Below are 21,454 nucleotides of genomic sequence, written 5' to 3' on the forward strand. Positions count from 1 at the left end.
ATGACTTGGCCGAGAAGCGGCATTAGGTTTGGATGCCCACGAAGGGCGGGGCTAAGCTTTGCGCGCTTCAGTCGGATAAAGAAGCCACGCAGTTGTTTTTCTGTTCCGGAGTTTTTCCGACTTCAGGTTATCAGTTGGGTGTTACGCTAGAACCGCATGGTTGTATAAAGCAAGCGGTTGCTAGTTTTTCTGAGACCCGATCGTATTCAGGCTGGAAAGGGTTGTCTGAAATTCGGGTGGCAGGTAGGCGCCTCAGCGGAGCTGTTGAGACACAGAGGTGTTAGTCATTTTTTTCCTATAAGTCAAAGTCATTATTAAAGGGACAGTCAAGTCCAAAAAAAACTTTCATTTTTCAAATAGGGCATGTAATTTTAAACAACTTTCCAATTTACTTTTATCAACAATTTTGCTTTGTTCTCTTGGTATTCTAGTTGAAAGCTAAACCTAGGAAGGCACATATGATAATTTCTAATCCCTTGAAGGCCGCCTCTATTTTATTTACTTTTCACAGCAGGGGAGAGCTAGTTCTTGTAGGCCATATAGATAGCATTGTGATCACGCCCGTGGCTAGTGGCAGACACTGCACTAATTGGCTAAAATGCAAGTCAATAGATAATAACTAAAAGTCATGTGATTAGGGGCGGTCAGAAGATGCTTAGATACAAGTTAGTCACAGAAGTAAAAAGTGTATTAATATAACAGTGTTGGTTTTGCAAAACTGGGGAATGGGTAATAAAGGGATTATCTATCTTTTTAAACAACAAAAATTCTGGTGTTGACTGTCCCTTTAATGTGTTTATATACAGTAAATTGTTTTATTAAAAGGCAATTCAACTTAAAGGGACACTGAACCCACATTTTTTCTTTCGTGATTCAGATAGAGCATGCAATTTTAAGCAACTTTCTAATTTACTCCTATTATCAAATTCTCTTCATTCTCTTGGTGTCTTTATTTGAAATGCAAGAATGTAAGTTTAGATGCCGGCCCATTTTTGTTGAACACACTGTGTTGTTCTTGCTGATTGGTGGATAAATTCACCCACCAATAAACATGTGCTTTCCATGGTTCTGAACCTAAAAAATAGCTTAGATGCCTTCTTTTTCAAATAAAGAAAGCAAGAGAACGAAAAAAAATTGATAATAGGAGTAAATTAGAAAGTTGCTTAAATTTGCATGCTCTATCTGAATCACAAAAGAAAATTTTTGGGTTCAGTGTCCCTTTAAGGCATAGTATCCGGTTCTTTTTCAAACCTTACTCAAGTGCCAGCTTTCTTTTTTATTAGTTCTTTCACACTCTTGTTTTTTTCTAAACTGTAAGAGAGTGGTAGATTACAAATTTTAGGAGCTAATACAATTTGCAGGGACAGTATATATATATATATATATATATATATATATATATATATATATATATATATATATATATATATTATACTGTTTTTTCTCTTCAATATCAAGGATTTAGAAGATATCCAGAATGTTGCTTGTGCCATGTGTCTGAATGTCAATGTGGAACCTCCTGTTCCTTTTTGTCCCTCTTGCATTGAGAGGGCTTTAAGCTATAGAGAAAAGATTTTTTCTGATAAAAACTTGTCTAATGCGGATGCTTCTCAGGAGTCTAATGATGAGATGCAGAGTATGCCGCAGCTTTCTCCCCAAGCGTCACAGCCCTTAATGCCCGCTCAAGCAGTACCCTGTACTTATCCACAAGTTTCTGCTGCAGTCACATTAAATGACATAGCGTCTGTTATGTCTTCTACGCTTTCTGATGCGTTAGCTGCCTTTCCTATTCTTCATGGCAAACGTAAAAGGAAGGACAACTATGTGGTCAATGAAGTTTCTGATGCTATGACAATCTTGGTACCCTCCCAGAGTTCTGAGTTGGAGGATCTAGAGGAGAAATTTCTGATTCAGGAAGTTCCTTACCTCTGACTGATTCTGAGGTGGTTTCTTTCAGGTTTAAACTAGAACACCTCCGCCTGTTACTGGGAGGTTTTAGTGACTCTGGACAACTGCGATTCAATAGTGGTCGCGCCTGAGAAGTTGAGTAAGTTGGACAGATATTTAGAAGTTCCTTCTTCCTCTGATGTTTTTCCAGTTCCCAAGCAAACTTCAGAGATTATTTCTAAGGAATGGGAGAGACCCGGTATTCCCTTACTCTCCTTCTTCCATTTTCAAGAAGATGTTCCCTATAGCTGACGCTGTCAGGGAATCTTGGCAGTCGGTACCCAAGGTGGAGGGAGCTATTTCCACTTTGGCTAAACGAACTACTATCCCTATTGAGGATAGTTGTGCTTTTAAAGATCCTATGGATAAAAAGTTGGAGGGCCTGCTGAAAAAGATCTATCTTCACCAGGGTTTGCTATTGCAACCGGCTGCTTGTATTGTCACGGTCACTAGTGCTGCAGCTTATTGGTTAGATGCTCTTGCAGAGTCTCTTAACACTGAGACTTCCTTGGAAGAAATACAGGATCGAATTAAGGCTCTTAAATTAGCTAATTCATTTATTACTGATGCTTCTCTACAGATTACAAAATTAGCTGCTAAGACTTCAGGTTTTTCTATCCTAGCCCGCAGGGCCTTATGGTTGAAACCTTGGTCTGCGGACGTGTCATCCAAGTCTAAGCTTCTGGCTATTCCTTACAAGGGTAAGACCCTGTTTGGACCTGGCTTCAAGGAAATGATCTCTGACATCACGGGAGGCAAGGGTCATCTACTCCCTCAGGATAAGAGATCCAAGCAGAAAGGTCGACAAAGTAATCTTCAATTCTTTCGAAATTTCAAGGGAAACTCTTTCTCATCTTCCTCTAAACAGGAAGGAAACTATCCGCAATCCAAGACTACCTGGAGGCCCACCCAGTCGTGGAACAAGAATAAACAATCCAAGAAACCTGCTGCTGTTTCCAAGTCAGCATGAAGGCTTTGCCCCCAATCCGGGACGGGATCTGATAGGGGGCAGACTTTCCTTCTTCATTCAGGCTTGGGTGCGAGATGTTCAGGATCCCTGGGCTATAGAAATAGTGTCTAAGGGATACAAACTGGAGTTCAGAAATTCATCCCCTCGAGGAAGATTTCTTCTTTCAAGATTATCTGCAGACCAGATAAAAAGAGAGGCATTCTTACATTTTGTAAAAGACCTCTCTTCCATGGGAGTAATTTGTCCTGTTCCCATACAGGAACAGGGACAGGGGTTCTATTCAAACCTATTTGTAGTTCCCAAAAAGGAGGGAACTTTCAGACATACCTTAGACCTCCAGAGTCTAAACAAGTTTCTCAGAGTTCCTTCTTTCAAGATGGAAACTATTCGTACCATTCTTCCATTGATACAGGAAGGTCAATTTATGATGACAGTGGATCTAAAGGATGCATATCTTCATGTGCCTATCCACAGAGATCATCACAAGTTCCTGAGGTTTGCCTTTCTTGACAAACATTTTCAATTCGTGGCTCTCCCCTTTGGCCTGGCCACAGCACCCAGAATTTTCACAAAAGTTCTGGGGTCTCTACTGGCGGTTCTAAGACCGCGGGGGAATTGCGGTGGTGCCTTATCTAGACAATATTCTTATCCAGGCGCAATCTTATCAGCTAACAAGGTCCCATACAGACATTGTGCTATCCTTCCTGAGAACTCACGGTTGGAAGGTAAATCTGGAAAAGAGTTTGTTAATTCCGCAGACAAGGGTACCCTTCCTGGGGACTCTGATCGACTCTATATCCATGAGAATTTTCCTGACAGAGGTCAGAAAGGCAAAGATTCTGAATACATGTCGAACCCTTCAGTCCACTCCTCGGCCGTCAGTGGCTCAGTCCATGGAGGTAATTGATGGTGGCGGCAATGGACATCATACCATTTGCTCGATTTCATCTCAGGCCTCTGCAGCTAAGCATGCTCAGGCAGTGGAATGGAGATTATACAGATTTGTCTCCTCGAATAACCCTAGATCAGGAGATGTAGGACTCTCTTCAATGGTGGTTGTCTCCGGATCATCTATCCCAGGGGACATGCTTTTGCAGACCTTCATGGGTGATTGTGACAACGGATGCCAGCCTTTTAGGATGGGGAGCAGTCTGGGGTTCTTTAAATGCTCAGGGAGTATGGACTCAGGTAGAGTCTCTCATTCCCATCAACATTCTAGAGGTGAGGGCGATCTTCAATACGCTTCAGGCCTGTCCTCAGTTGGCTGCAGCTCAGTTCATCAGATTTCAGTCAGACAACATCACGATGGTGAATTACATCAATCATCAGGGAGGAACAAGGAGTTCCTTAGCGATGACTGAAGTAGCCAAGATAATCCAGTGGGCGGAGGCCCACTCTTGCCATTTGTCGGCGATCCACATCCCAGGGTGGACAACTGGGAGGCAGATTTTCTGAGCAGGCAGACATTTCATCCGGGAGAGTGGGAACTCCATCCGGAAATATTCTCCAACCTGATTCTCAAATGGGGTCGTCCGGAGTTGGATCTTATGGCATCTCGTCAGAATGCCAAGCTCCCGAGATATGGATCCAGGTCCAGGGACCCCCAGGCCAAGCTGATAGAGATAGATGCCTTGGCAGTTCCTTGGTCCTTCAGCCAAGCAAACCTATTTCCCTCATTTGCTCTTCTTCCCCAGGTTATTGCCCGAATCAAACAGGAGAAGGCATCAGTGATGCTCATCGCTCCTGCGTGGCCTCACAGGATCTGGTATGCCGATCGGGTGGACATGTCATCCCTGCCACCTTGGAAACTCCCATTGAGGGAAGGACCTTATCATTCAGGGGCCTTTTCTTCACCTAAATCTAGCTTCTCTGAAGCTGACTGCTTGGAGATTGAACGCTTGATTCTATCCAAGCGAGGGTTTTCTGATTCGGTCATAGATACCTTAATTCAGGCGCGTAAGCCAGTTACTAGGAAGATTTACCATAAGATATGGCGCAAATATCTTTATTGGTGTGATTCCAAGGGCTACTTATGGAGTAGAGTTAGGATTCCCAGGATTTTGTCTTATCTCCAAGAAGGATTGGAGAAGGGGTTATCAGCAAGTTCCCTAAAGGGTCAGATCTCTGCCTTGTCTATTTTGATGTACCAGATATTCAATCTTTTTGTCAGGCTTTGATTAGAATCAGGCCTGTGTTTAGACCAATTGCTCCTCCATGGAGTTTGAATTTAGTTCTTAAAGTTCTTCAAGGGGTTCCGTTTGAACCTATGCATTCCATAGATATTAAGATATTATCTTGGAAAGTTTTGTTTGTTGTTGCCATTTCTTCTGCTCAAATAGTGTCTGAGCTTTCGGCATTACAATATAATTCCCCTTACCTTATTTTTCATTCGGATAAGGTAGTTTTACATACTAAACTTGGTTTTCTTCCTAAAGTTGTTTCAGACAAGAACATTAATCAGGAGATTGTTGTTCCTTCCTTATGTCCTAATCCTTCTTCTCAGAAGGAACGCCTACTACACAATTTGGACGTAGTCTGTGCTTTAAAGTTTTACTTACAAGCGACTAAGGACTTTCGTCAATCGTCTTCTTTATTTGTAATTTTTTTCGGGTAAATGTAAGGGTCAGAAAGCTACGGCAACCTCTCTTTCTTTTTGGCTGAAGAGTATCATCCGTTTGGCATATGAGACTGCTGGACTGCAGCCTCCTGAAAAATTACGGCTCATTCCACTAGGGCTGTTGCTTCCACATGGGCATTCAAAAATGATGCTTCTGTTGAACAGATTTGCAAGGCGGCAACTTGGTCCTCTCTTCATACTTTTTCTAAATTTTACAAATTTTATACTTTTACCTCGGCTGAGGCTGTTTTTGGGAGGAAGGTTCTTCAAGCAGTGGTGCCTTCCATTTAGGTTCCCTGTCTTGTCCCTCCCTTTTCATCCGTGTACTATAGCTTTGGTATTGTATCCCACAAGTAGGGATGAAATCTGTGGACTCATCGTGTCTTTAAAAATAAAATAAAATTTATGCTTACCTGATAAATTTGGTTCTTTTTAGACACGATGAGTCCACGGCCCGCCCTGTTCTATGAGACAGAATATTATTTTTTGTTAAACTTCAGACACCTCTGCACCTTGGCTTTTCCTTTTTCTTCCTAACTTCGGTCGAATGACTGGAGTGGGAGGGAAGGGAGGAGCTATATATACAGCTCTGCTGTGGTGCTCTTTGCCTCCTCCTGCTGACCAGGAGGCGTAATCCCACAAGTAAGGATGAAATCCGTGGACTCATTGTGTCTAAAAAGAAACACATTTATCAGGTAAGCATACATTTTCTTTTTTGCAGCACTTTCAAGTGATTTAACATATGGGTAGTATGTCCCTTTAATACATATAATAAAAAACAAAAGTCAGAAGACAGGAAAGAACAAACTCTCTAACTCTACTATTTATGATGAATATTAGTAGATATGGTGTTTAAATTCACTGGAGCTTGAAGTTATGAAAATAATAATAAAGATGTGAAGTTATCAGCCAAGGAAAACAGTGGCATATATAGGTCTACAAATGTAATTTTATGAATGGCAGGTGATTGGTAATATGGAGTAATTCTATAAAAATGTGTCAGTTAGGGGAGGGAGAAATAGTTGTTTAGTGAGTGTGAGTTTCACAAAGCTCAGATCAGGGAGCTGTGGGTCTCTATACATAGAAACAACAATGCTCTACATTCTCCTGATTGTTGGAAGAGAAGTTATTTCCATTACCCAAAACATTTGTCAGATCTCTTGGAAGAAAAAAAAACACATTTGACCTGTTGCACACAGCATTGTACTCCTTTTATGTGAAAGAGAAACATCTGTACTGCCTACATTAATATGAAGTAAATGCTGTTTAAATACCAGTACACCTGTACACTTTCTAGTCATTCTATTTGCTTATAGGTACTTCCTGCTAATGCTCAATAGCAGGAAGTGCCTATCCATCAGTAAGCATTAGTGGGAGATTACCTATCCGCCAATGAGTATAAGCATTATGTGCTTATCAGCCTGTAAGCATTATCAGAAAGTGACTATCATCCATTGAGCATGAGGTGCTTATGATCCAATGAGCACTAGTAAGAAGTTCCTATCAGCCAATGAGCATTAACAGTATGTGCCTATCAGCCAGTAAGCATTATCAGGAAACACCTATCAGCCATTGAGCAATAGAATGAAGTGCTTATCAGCCAATGAGCATAAGTAGGAAGTATATATCAGCAAAAGAGAATTAGCATGAAGAGTCTACAATGGACATAAGCTGGAAGTGCCTATCAGCCAACGTGTATTAGCAGGAAGTGACAACCAGCCAATGAACATTAATTGGAAACTAATATTAGCCATGAGTATTGGCAAGAAGTAGTATCAGCCAATAAACATTAGTATGAAGCACACAGCTGATAACACTATAAAAATAAATGTAATTTCACTTAACTTTTTTTACTTCACATTATTTTGCAAAAATAGATGTTTAACATGCGTTGATGCTAATTTGATGATGGATTACAGACATATTTGATAATTTGAGTACAGTGTCCTGATAAATGTAAAAGTAGTATTGTATTTGTAATTAATTCGTCAGTGAACTGGAATGCTGTAGAAAAATAACCCAAAACCAACCAAACTTGAAACTATATATATATATATATATATATATATATATATATATATATATATATATATATATATATATATATATATACAGTACTATGTAAAAGTCTTAGGCCACCATTAGTTTTTTAGCAATGGTATAATGACCATATATAATTATTTCTCTTTATTAGAATACAACCAGAAAATACAGGATATTTGTATGCAGTATTAAAAAAACAGAAACAAATCAGAAAAAACAGCTTCCATAGGCTAAAGTGACAATTATTTAGTGTGACCTCCCCTTCCACTTGAGCAATAGCAGGAACCTGGCTCTCGTAAAGCTAAATGGAATAGAACCCTAATAAAAGTGAAAGTGCTAACTTAAGGACTTCGGATATTTTGACCGATCTAACTTTTTCTTTCCATAGACTTAAATGGAGAGCGCTGAAGAAAAAAAATGTAACACTTATCGCTAGCATGCTAACCCGACAGAAGTTATTAAAGGGATACTGAACCCAAATTTTTTTCTTTCATAATTCAGATAGAGCATGCAATTTTAAGCAATTTCCTAATTTTACTCCTATTTTAATTTTTTCTTCGTTCTCTTGGTATCTTTATTTGAAAAAGCAGGAATGCAAGCATAGGAGCCAGCCCATTTTTGGTTCAGCACCCTGGATAGCGCTTGCTGATTGGTGGCTACATTTAGCCACCAATTAGCAAGCACTACCCAGGTGCTGAACCTAAGATGGGCTGACTCGTAAGCTTACATTACTGCTTTTTCAAATAAAGATACCAAGAGAACAAAACAAAAAATGATAATAGGAGTAAATTAGAAAGTTGCTTAAAATTGCATGCTCTATCTGAATCACGAAAGAAAAAAATTGGATTCAATATCCCTTTAATATTTCAAATTCCAATATTCTTCACATAGAGGAAAATTCTGTATATACCTATGTATCTATTCAAATAGATATATAGGTACAGATATATATTTTACATTAACATTACCATATATATATATTTAATAATAATACAAATTCTATGTGAACAAATTTGGGTTTGGTGCTTTAGGCCTAACGCGGTGTCGGGTTAGCGAACATGAAGAATTAGTTATCTTAAGGCATGTTATCTAAATATTAAATATTAGATATTTAAACATATTATTAATTCTTAATAATTATTATAGATACTGTAATATATATATATATATATATATATATATATATATATATATATTCTATGGATTATTTAGATCTATAATACTTATTTACATTAATTAACAATATTTTTCAATACATAACACACCTTAATATAACTCATGTGGGGTTAGTGTACATGAAGAATTAGTGTACTCCTGATAATTTTAATAATTAATGTAAATAATTATTATAGATGTACTAAAATATTCTATATAATCCATATAATTTATATATATTTTACAGTATCTATAATAATTATTAAGAATTAATATTAATATTTTCATAACCCACAATATTGCGGGCGTGCAAATGTTAGCTCGCCATTTGTAATCTAATAAAAAAATGTGACACATTTTAAAATTCAATATTTTAGAAGCAATAAAAAATGGTTTCCATGTCTCTTTAAATGAGAGTGCAAAGAGAAGCACATAGGAGTTTAATATTTTCAGCTATGACTGATTTTATTCAGCAGGACAAGGTTGATAAATTGTGTTAGCTCAGTTACAAAGCAAGGTTAGGCTGGTACAAGATATAATTTGCAGCATATGCACCTTTTTGTCAGTTTAGTTAAACTATTTCTGTACTTCCCTGCCCCCGTGCTGCACACCATTAATAAAAACCGATATGTGTTGGCTCTGCAGATGACATATGTTTTCAGAGCAATATGTAATAATTATCTGTTTCAAGACTCTACTTACCCTCCTTTCGATGTCTTTCCAGCTATCTCCGGAATCATCGCTCCTCCAATGTGAAAAAAAGTCATCTTACGTCTTGCTTGGGAGATCATCACTGGAGGAGCCCAACTCTCAGCTTTGAGAAGAACTTCTCTCTACAAGAGAGCAACTTTTACTCAGGCCTCTGTATAGAGGAACCACAAAACTGCATATTTAGACTTTAACAAAAGCTAAAAGGAGCAAAAAAAAAAAAAAAGAAGAAGAAAAAAAAAGACTATGCGATAAATTGGGAATGTTGGTATCTTGACAAGTGTTCTCCAGACTGTCATGTGATGGAATGCTATGCCTGTCATGTGACCAGATAACTGGCAAGCGACTACATCCTAATACAATGGCGTTACTCTAGCCTTGTCTTGATAGGACTACTGGATCCATGAGTGGATATGCAGCAGGAATTTCTAGCCATTCTTGCTTGTCTTGTGATAGGATTCCTTGCCAGTCATGTATCAAGATTCCTCCATAAAGAACATGGGTTCACAGACAATACTCATTTTAGCCTTGTGAGAGAAAAATCCACTTTTTTGCAATGTGTTTTGTATCATTTCTTTGAACTTTTAACATGTTTTAATATACTGATGATTAAGAGGGACCTCCATGATAGATCTGGAACCAGGTATTGTTTCCCAGATGCTATTTGAGAACAATCCCCTCTTAAGTGTGAGTGTGCAAAGGTTGTATGCCAAACTGGTTCAACCATTGCCTCTGGAACCATAGCCTGAACCATATTTTCAGTTTGTTTGGCCTCTTCTTCCTTCTAGCTTTATTCTTCCCTTCAATCATCATCTTGTCTTTTCCTTCAGTAATATATAGTTAGACTCCAATTATTTATAGGGAATTTGAGAGTGTTCACCAAGCACTATCACATGGAAACATCCAGCATCATAAACCTTCCATGTCCACACCCTTTATCTCCTTGTTCATCATATGGATCTTGTCTCCATACATAACATTCTCTATTTTCCTCTGTTTCCTATTTTCAATAAAAGTGTGATTCACTAAAGAACAATAGCTGATATTTCAGGATAATGCTCAGTTTAGACACAGCTACTGAACTTTGGTAAATGAAGCACAATTTTTGAGGATGAAGGATTTTAGAGGCCACAAACAGCCAATTAAACCCTTTCGCTTCTGGACAGACCCTAAGGCAGAGAAAGGGTTAATGGAATTTAATTTCAATATACAGATCTACTACCTTTTTTTCTGCCGTTGTGCTCTGTAGTTATAAATAATGTAGATTATTTTACGTCATGATTTTTTTTGCCAAAGTTGTCCTATTTATAGAAAAAAAATGTTCATTTTGTCTGACTTTTTTTGCCAACATAAAAGGATTTATTTTTATTTTTTTTTAAAGTGACACTCGCACATCAGAACAAAAGGGAAAGAATAAATGCTGATTTTTTTGTTTTGTTTTTAAAAGGGGATTTTGTAAAATATCCATATAAATAATGTATTTATCTCTGGAATTTGTACAGCCCTATGCCCAGTTTATTTTATTGTGTATGTTGCAATGTGAAAAGTGCCGATTTTGTTAATTATATTCTGTTGTTTATGTCATGCTCGATGAACAAAAAAGCATTCTATTTTGTCCTTTTTAACATTTTGTTGAAAGAATTTTAATTTCTTTTATTATTTTTCTGAAATTAATTTGCTGTTTTTGTTTTATTACTTAACATTTTTTTTTGTCTTTCCATTCCTGGAAGGATGTATGAATGTGTATGTAATTAATTTGTGTTTTCAAGGTGCATTCAGTTTTACTCATAAACCCCAAATTACCTTGTTTTTTAAAATGACCAAATCTATGAAGTGCTCAAACTGCAGCCAAATTTACATAGAGCCTCTATCAAATATAAAGACAATTATCTGAAGCCATAAAAAGTATATATAACTGCAACCAACACATGCTAAAATTCTTTTGTTCTGTACCAAAAGTTTATGGAACTATATAAAGGGGAACACACAGGAATCCACACTCAAAAGTAAAGAGGCCACTAATAAGTCTCTCTCGTTATTTATAAACACATGAGAGGGTGTAACTACAGATACCTATGCATCTAAACAATAGGCACGAAGAGTTGATAAAAAAAAACATTTATCTTGCTCTTGGCAGGTCCCCCTCTAAGTGATACCCATAGGCAGCTGCCTAATTGCGGAATGGCAAATCATGCTCTATCTTCAGTATTTCTCTCTAGAGGAGACAGGAAACTCATTGTTAGAAGTCACAGGTAATTATAATTTCGACACCCAATACATAGTGCACCCTTAGGGATTGAGGTACCCAATGAACTAAAAAAACAAAGTAACCTAATTTAAGATTTAATTTATGAGGTATTTAATGTCATGTATTTTAAAGTCAAACGTCTAAATTAAATAATGAGCAAGTGAATTTAAACCAGAACCATCAATGGGGTAAAAATATCCTGACACAATATTTGTGAGTAAGACTAAATGCATATATTTGAGGTACTTTATGCTGATGACTTTGATGGGCTGAATGATAGTTTTTCTTCATATGCATGTTCATAAATGTGGGAGGGGTGTTTTATAAACTAGTGAACATACTTTCGTTTTGCAGTCTGCTTGAACATTACCCGCGTCCTTTACATGAATAGAAACCAGCAGATTGAAATGCCTTAACAATGCAATCATATTCATTCAACTTGTATACCTTACCCTCTGCCCGTCACCAACATCACAGAGAACAAAATGAAATGGATAAGCACAACAGAAAGATGTTTTCATATTTGAACAATGTAATTTTTTTGTAGTTTCTGGTTATATGGGGGTGGGAGCTAATGGCTACGACTCTGCTGGGTGAGCATTTGCTAGAATGAGTATGGGCAAATATGGCAAGAGGGGTTACATTTTAATGGTGAGAATCAACATGCAACTGGAAAATATCCTAAATCAAACAACATTCCCTGAACTAACATGTCGAAGAGGCACATTTAAAGCCATTATGTGATCAACGAGAGCCTAGATTTTTAACTTGAATCATTTTCTGTTGAAGGAATGTAAAACAAAATGACAAGCCACATTATTTCAGATGCCAAAAGGATTCTGGGTATGGATATGCAGATGAATTCTAGAGCCAATTCTAGATGTCCCATCCTGAGGGCAAAGAACCAAAGCAATATTGTGTTACCGTGCAGGAGAAGCTAAAATATCTCCATTGCTACTTTGTTGTTTGGAAAAGAAAAAATTACAACAAAGCCCCTTTCTTTTCTATTTTTTTTTTTTTATGCTGTGACTTTGAATAAAGCAGCTCTAGATATATCAGGGGCTGCTTGAAATAGCTTTTCAGTTTGTATGCTTCTTGTAAACTTTAATGAGAAATTCAGTGTGGCAGTCGAAACCTTTACAGTTTCTTTTTATAAAAGTAATGTGACAAAGTTCAAGAAACCAAAACAAATTTCTGATCTATGTTGCATTCCATACCCAGAATCCTTTGCTGCTGTATTTTATTACTGATAATTGGAACTTATTCAGACTTCTAAGTACTTTCCTTTGAAAGAGAACTGATTTAAAGGACTGAGTCATATTTTTTATCATGCATTTAACCCTTTGACTGCCAGAGAAAATGGCAACTTGCAAATTGGTTGCATCGTTCTGGCACCTAAGGGCATAAAACATTAGCTTTCCATGTAAGCTAAACAAAATGTAATATAGAGCATTCCAGTTCCTTCATATATATAGTGAGAAGGTTAAAAAAATGTTTTTGATATAATACAATGTATGTGCTTGTTAAACACAAGTGGTCTGAAGTCTAGAAAACTTAAAGCCATATTTATATGCAAGTATGGAACCTGTAGAGGGTACATTTTTGATGAATTCTTTACAAACTTTAAATTCACCAACAGTGTACAAGATAAAATGAGCTACCATGCTCAAGATACTTCTTTAGAAAAAAATATATCAATAATAATATACAAAATACACATACATATACAAGACCCAGGAATGTCACCCAATAAAATATTTCAATTAATGGTCTTAATGGCCACATACTGAAAGAAATTGGGTTAAGAAGTTAGTTATGAGTTAATAAAAACGAGCATTCCCTTTAAAATGTATATTTCATTAAAGTTAGTAATTACTCCCTCCATATTTTATTTATCATTGTTAATGGTCATTTTTTTTTTCTCTAGAAGTTGTGAGTGTGATTTCCCTTTATAGAAGGTGTCCAACTTTAGTGTTGGGGGACACATTGCAGCCTAACATTAACACTTTTTATCTGTTCTCCCACTTCTCCAAACTGTCTGATTGTGTCTACGTTAATAAAGTATTTTGCAGCATATTCAGAGGCTGCCCACCAAGCAAAGCCATGGTTGAGTGATATTATACTGAAACATCTTATATTCCCTATTTGCAATACACAGAGGGCCCTGCAATCCTGCGCATGTTTCTCGATCAATCTATATGTACAGGTCTGCGTTATTGTTCATTTTATTTTTATATTAATGTATACAGTATATTTTTATTTCAATGTATAGAGTTTCTAAAAATGTCTTTACTGTCCTGCAAGAGAAAAAAAACATTTCCATTGTAGGCCCTCATTTAAAATGGATGGACACTGTTGCAATTTATCATTGACAGAAGACTATATACAATTTTCATTATATTTTGACATAATGTGACAAAAGGGACACAATAATGCAGTAATACATTACTATACAACATTTTATTATTGCATAAATACTTGCTCAGGAACCACAATGCATAGCTACTAAAGCCGAATATGACTGGTTAGCCAATCAGCTGTGGTATACACATGTATCATCCAATCACCATCCATATCCTGTTCAGGTGTGACTTACTAGCATGAGACTAACTATGAGATTACCAGTTTAAACACAGTTATACATAAGCCTTTCTGAAATAATAAAATGATCAACGACATTAGTACATTTTATTATTGCTTTCTTATGTTATTTTAAAAACATTTGTTAAGTGGAACTTCCATTTTTGGTACAAAATGCTATGCATAGAAATGTCCAAAATTAGGAACACTCTTACAAATATCATCATTTGAATGCATTCTACATTATTAGGGGAATCAAGGAACATCACCTGATCACATGATGCCGAATAAGATTTAAGTTTTCTAGACTTCAGTTCGCTACTTTAAAAACTGTAAATTTGATGATAGTAGGTTGAGATCAGTAATGAAGGGGAATTTAAGAGGAATGTTAAGAATTCCTATTTTCTTTACCACATCCCAGCAATGGCTAAGGATTATTTCACTATTCATTCTTCCATATTCATATTGTGTGGTCCCAAAGTTCTTTTGGTTTGTGTATTTATAGTTCAGTTGGCTGCTACAAAAATAACTAGTTCTCAAAAACACAATATGGTTGTCAGCGTTCAGGGTCCTAATGTTTCTTCATGTATGTTAAAGTAAAAGCAACAACTGCATTGATTGCATATTCTCCTGATATGAATCTCACCTTTTAAATAGGAGCACTGTACAGTTCTAATGAGCTAATAGAGATTCTTCTAATTTTTTTGCAAAAATTTCAAGCTGTAAAAACTTTTTGACTTTCACAATATTTAATTAAAGTTTCTTCCTGTCTGTGTCCTTTGCTTTTCAGTTTCTGGAATTTTTTTAATGAATGTTCTGCAATTATTGATATGACTAATTGTACTTGTAAAGGATTCTCTCCAATCTCTCCATCTTAAAGGGACAGTCTAGTCAAAATTAAACTTTCATGATTCAGATAGGGCGTGTAATTTTTTTTTATTTTTTATTATTTATAACCAACAATATGTACAGAATCCAAAGGAAAAAGAAAAGTATTTTTAGCATCGTACATATTACAACGAAATCAAAAAGAATAGCAGATATACATAGCATATACAAGCAAGTCATATACATGTTTAGTTGATCTGAAGCACGTATATATTTACCATTTTGACTACTCCTTGTTGGGGTTTTATATTTTATAATAGAACAGAAAAAGAAAAAAAGAGAGAAGAAAAGAGAAAAAAAAGGCATGTAATTTTAACCAACTTTCCAATTTACTTCTATTATCTAATTTGCTCAATTCTTTAGATATCCTTTGTTGAAGAGAAAGCAATGCACATGTCTGAGCCAATCACACAAGGCCTCTATGTGCAGCAACCAATAAGCAGCTACTGAGCATATCTAGATATGCTTTTCAGCAAGTGATATCAAGAGAATGAAGCAAATTAGATAATAGAAGTAAATTAGAAAGTTGTTTAAAATGACATGCTCTTTCTAAATCATGAAAGAAAAAAAAAATGGGGGTTTCATGTCCCTTTAAATGGACACTCAAGTCAAAATAAACGTTTATGCTGCAGATAGAGCAGCAGTTTTAAGACATTTTCCAATTTACTTCCATTATCAAATCTTTGTATAGTCACACTTTCTGGGGAACAAGATCATACTGAGCATGTGCACAAGCTCACAGGGTATATGTATACTAGTCTGTGATTGGCTAATGTCTGCCACATGATACAGGGGGCCGGACAATGGGAGAAAAAATACATTTGTCAAAAAAAAAATCTAATGCCTATTTGAAATTCAGTACTGGTTAATTATGCAATTCTATTGCATTGAGTGGTCCTTTAACTAGTTCATATGCAGTGTCCACTTTTCCATTAGGGCCCATGATACATTTAGGAGCCCATAAAATGATTTAATTTCTTTTAAATCCAAAGTAAAAATAAATTTTGGGGTGAAAGGGATAGATAGTAAAGACAAGCTTAAACTTTCATGATCTAGATCACTGGTATTCCAACCTGTCCTCAGGCCTCCCCAACAGGCCAGGTTTTCCAGATTACCTTGGATAAGAGCAGATAAAATAACCATGTTACTAATCAGCTGATTATTTCACCTGTGCTCCAGTTCAGATATCCTCAAAATGTGTCCTGTTAGAGAGGTCTGAGGACAGGTTTGAAAACCAGGGGCCCGATCCGATATGCAGTGTCGCCCGCAAAAGCCGGCGACGCCGAATTTTGCGTGGGTTTGGTATCCTATATACGGCGTAACCTAGAAGTTACGCTCGTATATTTCTGCCTTCGCCCGTAGTTTTTTGGGCCATGGGCAGGTATACCAAACCCGCGCAGTTTGGTATCCAATATACAGCGTAAGGACTTACGTGGCGAAAATGGAGAAATCTTACTCTATTTTCACCTCGCCACAAAATGCAGCCGTAGTAAGCCTTACTCTGTCTATTGGAGCCCCGTAACTCCCTAAACTACCTGCTAAATAAAACCTAACACCTAACGCATGCGCAATGTCTATCTACCTGTCAACCGCAATCTGCTAAATAAAACTTAACACCTAACGCATGCGCAATGTCTATCTACCTGTCAACCGCGATCCCCCGCCGCAATCCCTAATAAAGTATTTAACCCCTAAACCGCCGCTCCCGGACCCCGCCGCCACCTACATTAAAAGTATAACCCCCTAATGTGATTCCCCCTACACCTTGGCCGCTATATTAATTACATTAACCCCTAATTTAATCCCCATACCCTGCCGCCAGCTATATTAATTACATTAACCCCTAATTTAATCCCCCTACCCCACCGCCAGCTATATTAATTACATTAACCCCTAATTTAATCCCCCTACCCCGCCGCCAGCTATATTAATTACATTAACCCCTAATTTAATCCCCCTACCCCGCCGCCAGCTGTATTAATTACATTAACCCCTAATTTAATCCCCCTACACCGCCACAGGCTATATTAACTATATTAACCCTAATTATATTAGGTTTAATATAGTTATTATATTATATATATTAACTATATTAACCCTAATTATATTAGGGTTAATATAGTTAATATCGTTATTATATTATATATATATATTAAGTATAATAACCCTATCTAACTCTAACATCCCTAACTAAATCCTTATTAAAATAAATCTAATTAATATTATTAATTAAAATATTCCTATTTAAATCTAAATACTTACCTATAAAATAAACCCTAAGATAGCTACAATGTAATTAATAATTACATTGTAGCTATTTTAGGGTTTACATTTATTTTACAGGTAACTTGGTATTTATTTTAACTAGGTACAAAAGCTATTAAATAGTTAATAACTATTTAATAGCTACCTAGTTAAAATAATTACCAATTTACCTGTAAAATAAATCCTAACCTAAGTTACAAATACACCTACACTATCAATAAATTAAATAAACTACAAATATCTAAACTAAAATACAATTAAATAAACTAAACTAAATTACAAAAAAAAAAAAAAACAATAAATTACAAAAAATAAAAAAAGATTACAAGATTTTTAAGCTAATTACACCTATTCTAAGCCCCCTAATAAAATAATAAAGCCCCCCAAAATAAAAAAATGTCCCTACCCTATTCTAAAATACAAAAGTTAACAGCTCTATTACCTTACCAGCCCTTAAAAGGGCCTTTTGCGGGGCATGCCCCAAAGAAATCAGCTCTTTTGCCTGTAAAAAAAAACACAATACCACCCCCCAACATTACAACCCACCACCCACATACCCCTACTCTAACCCAAACCCCCCTTAAATAAACCTAACACTACCCCCCTGAAGATCTCCCTACCTTGTCTTCACCCAGCTGGGCAGAACTCTTCATCCGATCCGGGCGATGTCTTCAATCAAGCGGCAGAGAAGAAGTCTCCCTTCCGGCGATGTCTTCATCCAAGCGGCAAAGAAGAAGTCTTCCATCCGGCGATGTCTTCAATCAAGTGGCAGAGAAGAGGTCCTCCATCGGGGCGAAGTTTTCTTCCAAGCGGCATCTTCAATCTTCTTTCTTCGCTCCTCCGACACGGAACATCCATCCGGCATGACGACTTCCCAACTAATCCTATCAGCCAATCGGAATTCGATGGACGCCATCTTGGATGATGTCATTTAAAGGAACCTCATTCGTCGGGAAGTCGTCGTGCCGGATGGATGTTCCGCGTTGGAGGAGCGAAGAAAGAAGATTGAAGATGCCGCTTGGAAGAAAACTTCGCCCCGATGGAGGACCTCTTCTCTGCCGCTTGATTGAAGAAATCGCCGGATGGAAGACTTCTTCTTTGCCGCTTGATTGAAGACATCGCCCGGATCGGATGAAGAGTTCTGCCCGGCTGGGTGAATACAAGGTAGGGAGATCTTCAGGGGGGTAGTGTTAGGTTTATTTAAGGGGGGTTTGGGTTAGAGTAGGGGTATGTGGGTGGTGGGTTGTAATGTTGGGGGGTGGTATTGTGTTTTTTTTTACAGGCAAAAGAGCTGATTTCTTTGGGGCATGCCCCGCAAAAGGCCCTTTTAAGGGCTGGTAAGGTAATAGAGCTGTTAACTTTTGTATTTTAGAATAGGGTAGGGACATTTTTTTATTTTGGGGGGCTTTATTATTTTATTAGGGGGCTTAAAATAGGTGTAATTAGCTTAAAAATCTTGTAATCTTTTTTTATTTTTTGTAATTTAGTGTTTGTTTGTTTTTTTAACTTAGTTTAGTTTATTTAATTGTATTTTAGTTTAGATATTTGTAGTTTATTTAATTTATTGATAGTGTATGTGTATTTGTAACTTAGGTTAGAATTTATTTTACAGGTAAATTGGTAATTATTTTAACTAGGTAGCTATTAAATAGTTATTAACTATTTAATAGCCATTGTATCTAGTTAAAATAAATACCATGTTACCTGTAAAATAAATATAAACCCTAAAATAGCTACAATGTAATTATTAATTACATTGTAGCTATCTTAGGGTTTATTTTATAGGTAAGTATTTAGATTTAAATAGGAATATTTTAATTAATAATATTAATATTAATTAGATTTATTTTAATAAGAATTTAGTTAGAGATGTTAGAGTTAGATAGGGTTATTATACTTAATATATATATAATATAATAACGATATTAACTATATTAACCCTAATATAATTAGGGTTAATATAGTTAATATATATAATATAATAACTATATTAACTATATTAACCCTAATATAATTAGGGTTAATATAGTTAATATAGCTGGCGGCGGTGTAGGGGGATTAGATTAGGGGTTAATCTATTTAATATAGCTGGCGGTGATATAGGGGATTAGATTAGGGGTTAATGTATTTAATATAGCTGGCGGCGGTATAGGGGGATTAAATTAGGGGTTAATAATTTTAATATAGCTGGCGGCGGTGTAAGGGGCTGAAAGGAGGTAGTTAATGTAGATGGCGGCGGGGTAGGAGCTCACATTAGGGGGTAGTTAATGTAGATGGTGGCGGGGTAGGAGCTCACATTAAGGGGTAATATAGATAATGTAGGTGGCGGCGGGGTCCGGGAGCGGCAGTTTAGGGGTTAATACATTTTTTATTGTTAGGATAGTGAGGGGGGATAGAGGGTTAGACGTGTCGGGCTATGTTTGGGAGGCATGTTAGACAGTACGGGAGATTTAATAATTTAGTCAGGTTTTGTAGGCGCCGGCAGTTTCTAAAGTGGTGTAAGTCACTGGCGACTCCAGATATTTGTACTTACGCAGATTTCTGGACATCGCTGGTTTATCAGACTTATGGCACTTTAGCATCTGACGGCGCCGTATATAGGATAGCTCGAGTTGCGAGCTGAAACTACGAGCGGCGGGGGTTCCCTCGCTTGCGCCGCAAACTACGATCTTTATCGGAACACGCCCCAAGAGTCTAGATAGAACATATCATTTTAAATAACTTTCCAATTCACTTCTATTACCAAATTTGCTTTGTTCTCTTGGTATTATTTGTTGAAGAGTAATCCTAGGTGGACTCATAAGACTTCAGGAGAGTGCACGTGTCTTTAGCAGTCTATGAAAGTAGTGTTTTCAACATTCTTTTTAAAAATGTTATAAAAAGTTACAAATACTGCTGCCATAGATTGCTAAAAGACACATGCACGCTCCTGAAGCCCTTTGAGCTCACCTAGGTTTATTCTTCAACAAAATATTCCAAGAGATCAAAACTAATGTGATAATATAAGTGAATAGAAAAGTTGTTTAAAATGACATGCTCTATTCGAATCATGAAGGTATAATTTTAACTTTACTGTCCCTTTAAATTTCTCACATCTGAAATCCTTAATCTAGATAAATGATAATTTACTAATGAGATTACTTATAATACTCCTTCTTAAGGTACAGGAAGGAGTGTCTGTTCTCTCAGTCTCACCCTCCCTATCTGCCTCATTTGTCAATGACACTGTCATTTTATTACAGCAATGTCAGCGCACCACAGGCTGAGCCTCAGATCATAGAGTGACGTTCACAGCTAGGGGGCACAAGGAGGGGGGCAAGTTATTATGCAGGTGGTTGCTGGAGGCCTCCCTGGCCCTCTTTAGCAATGCAGTTGACCCTAGGGGCCACAGAATGATGGCATATACGTAGCGTGCATAACCTCAATGAAACCTACTTCTCACCGTAAGCGAGATACATACATCGACTGCTTTGGAAAAACAAACATAATCCAGCCTGGATTATCGCCCTTGTTAAACCAAACCAGTCATAAAATATTAGATTTATTTCTTTATTTCAAAGGGCCCACTTAGGCAAACATGTTCATATGTTATTCTACCCAGCTGGTTCAGAATTGAGAGGTAAGGGAGCTTTAGTGAATCTGCTGCTTAGACTAAGGCCTAGATTCCTTTGATGTGTAAAATTTTAGAAACTGGTGATAAAAACAATTTTTTTTCCTCATTAAAGTATATGGCGAATTTTTATGTTATCCCCAGTTTCCAAAATTGACCACATCAATGGAAACTAGGCTAGGAACTGGTGAAGCTGAGGAGGCTGGTAACCTAGTGAGAGTGGAGAGATTTCTTACTGAGGTTTGATCACTGTCATAACCACGAATCTGCCTCAATTAGGCCTTGTTTACATTGCTGTTGTAATCTGTAAAGGCTGGTGATAACAAGTCCATTAAAGTCTATGGAGATGTTTTATGTTACTACCCATTTACACAGTTTACAACAGCATTGGAAACTAGGCCTGTATATAGTATTAAAAGAAAA

General features: G+C 36.9%; 1 protein-coding gene across 2 annotated transcripts in view; it reads left to right on the forward strand.

Annotated features, from left to right (window-relative positions):
* EBF1 (EBF transcription factor 1) overlaps window positions 1–15,045 on the forward strand; it is a 511,782-nt gene extending 496,737 nt beyond the window's left edge. For both annotated transcript variants that reach the window (XM_053718780.1, XM_053718781.1), the window contains exon 17: window positions 9,457–15,045. The gene's annotated coding sequence lies outside the window, so the exon portion shown is untranslated. The remainder of the gene's footprint in view (window positions 1–9,456) is intronic.
* Window positions 15,046–21,454: the final 6,409 nt, after the last annotated feature.

The sequence above is a fragment of the Bombina bombina genome, chromosome 6 (genome assembly GCF_027579735.1).
Source record: "Bombina bombina isolate aBomBom1 chromosome 6, aBomBom1.pri, whole genome shotgun sequence".
In the NCBI taxonomy this organism is placed as follows: Eukaryota; Metazoa; Chordata; class Amphibia; order Anura; family Bombinatoridae; genus Bombina; species Bombina bombina.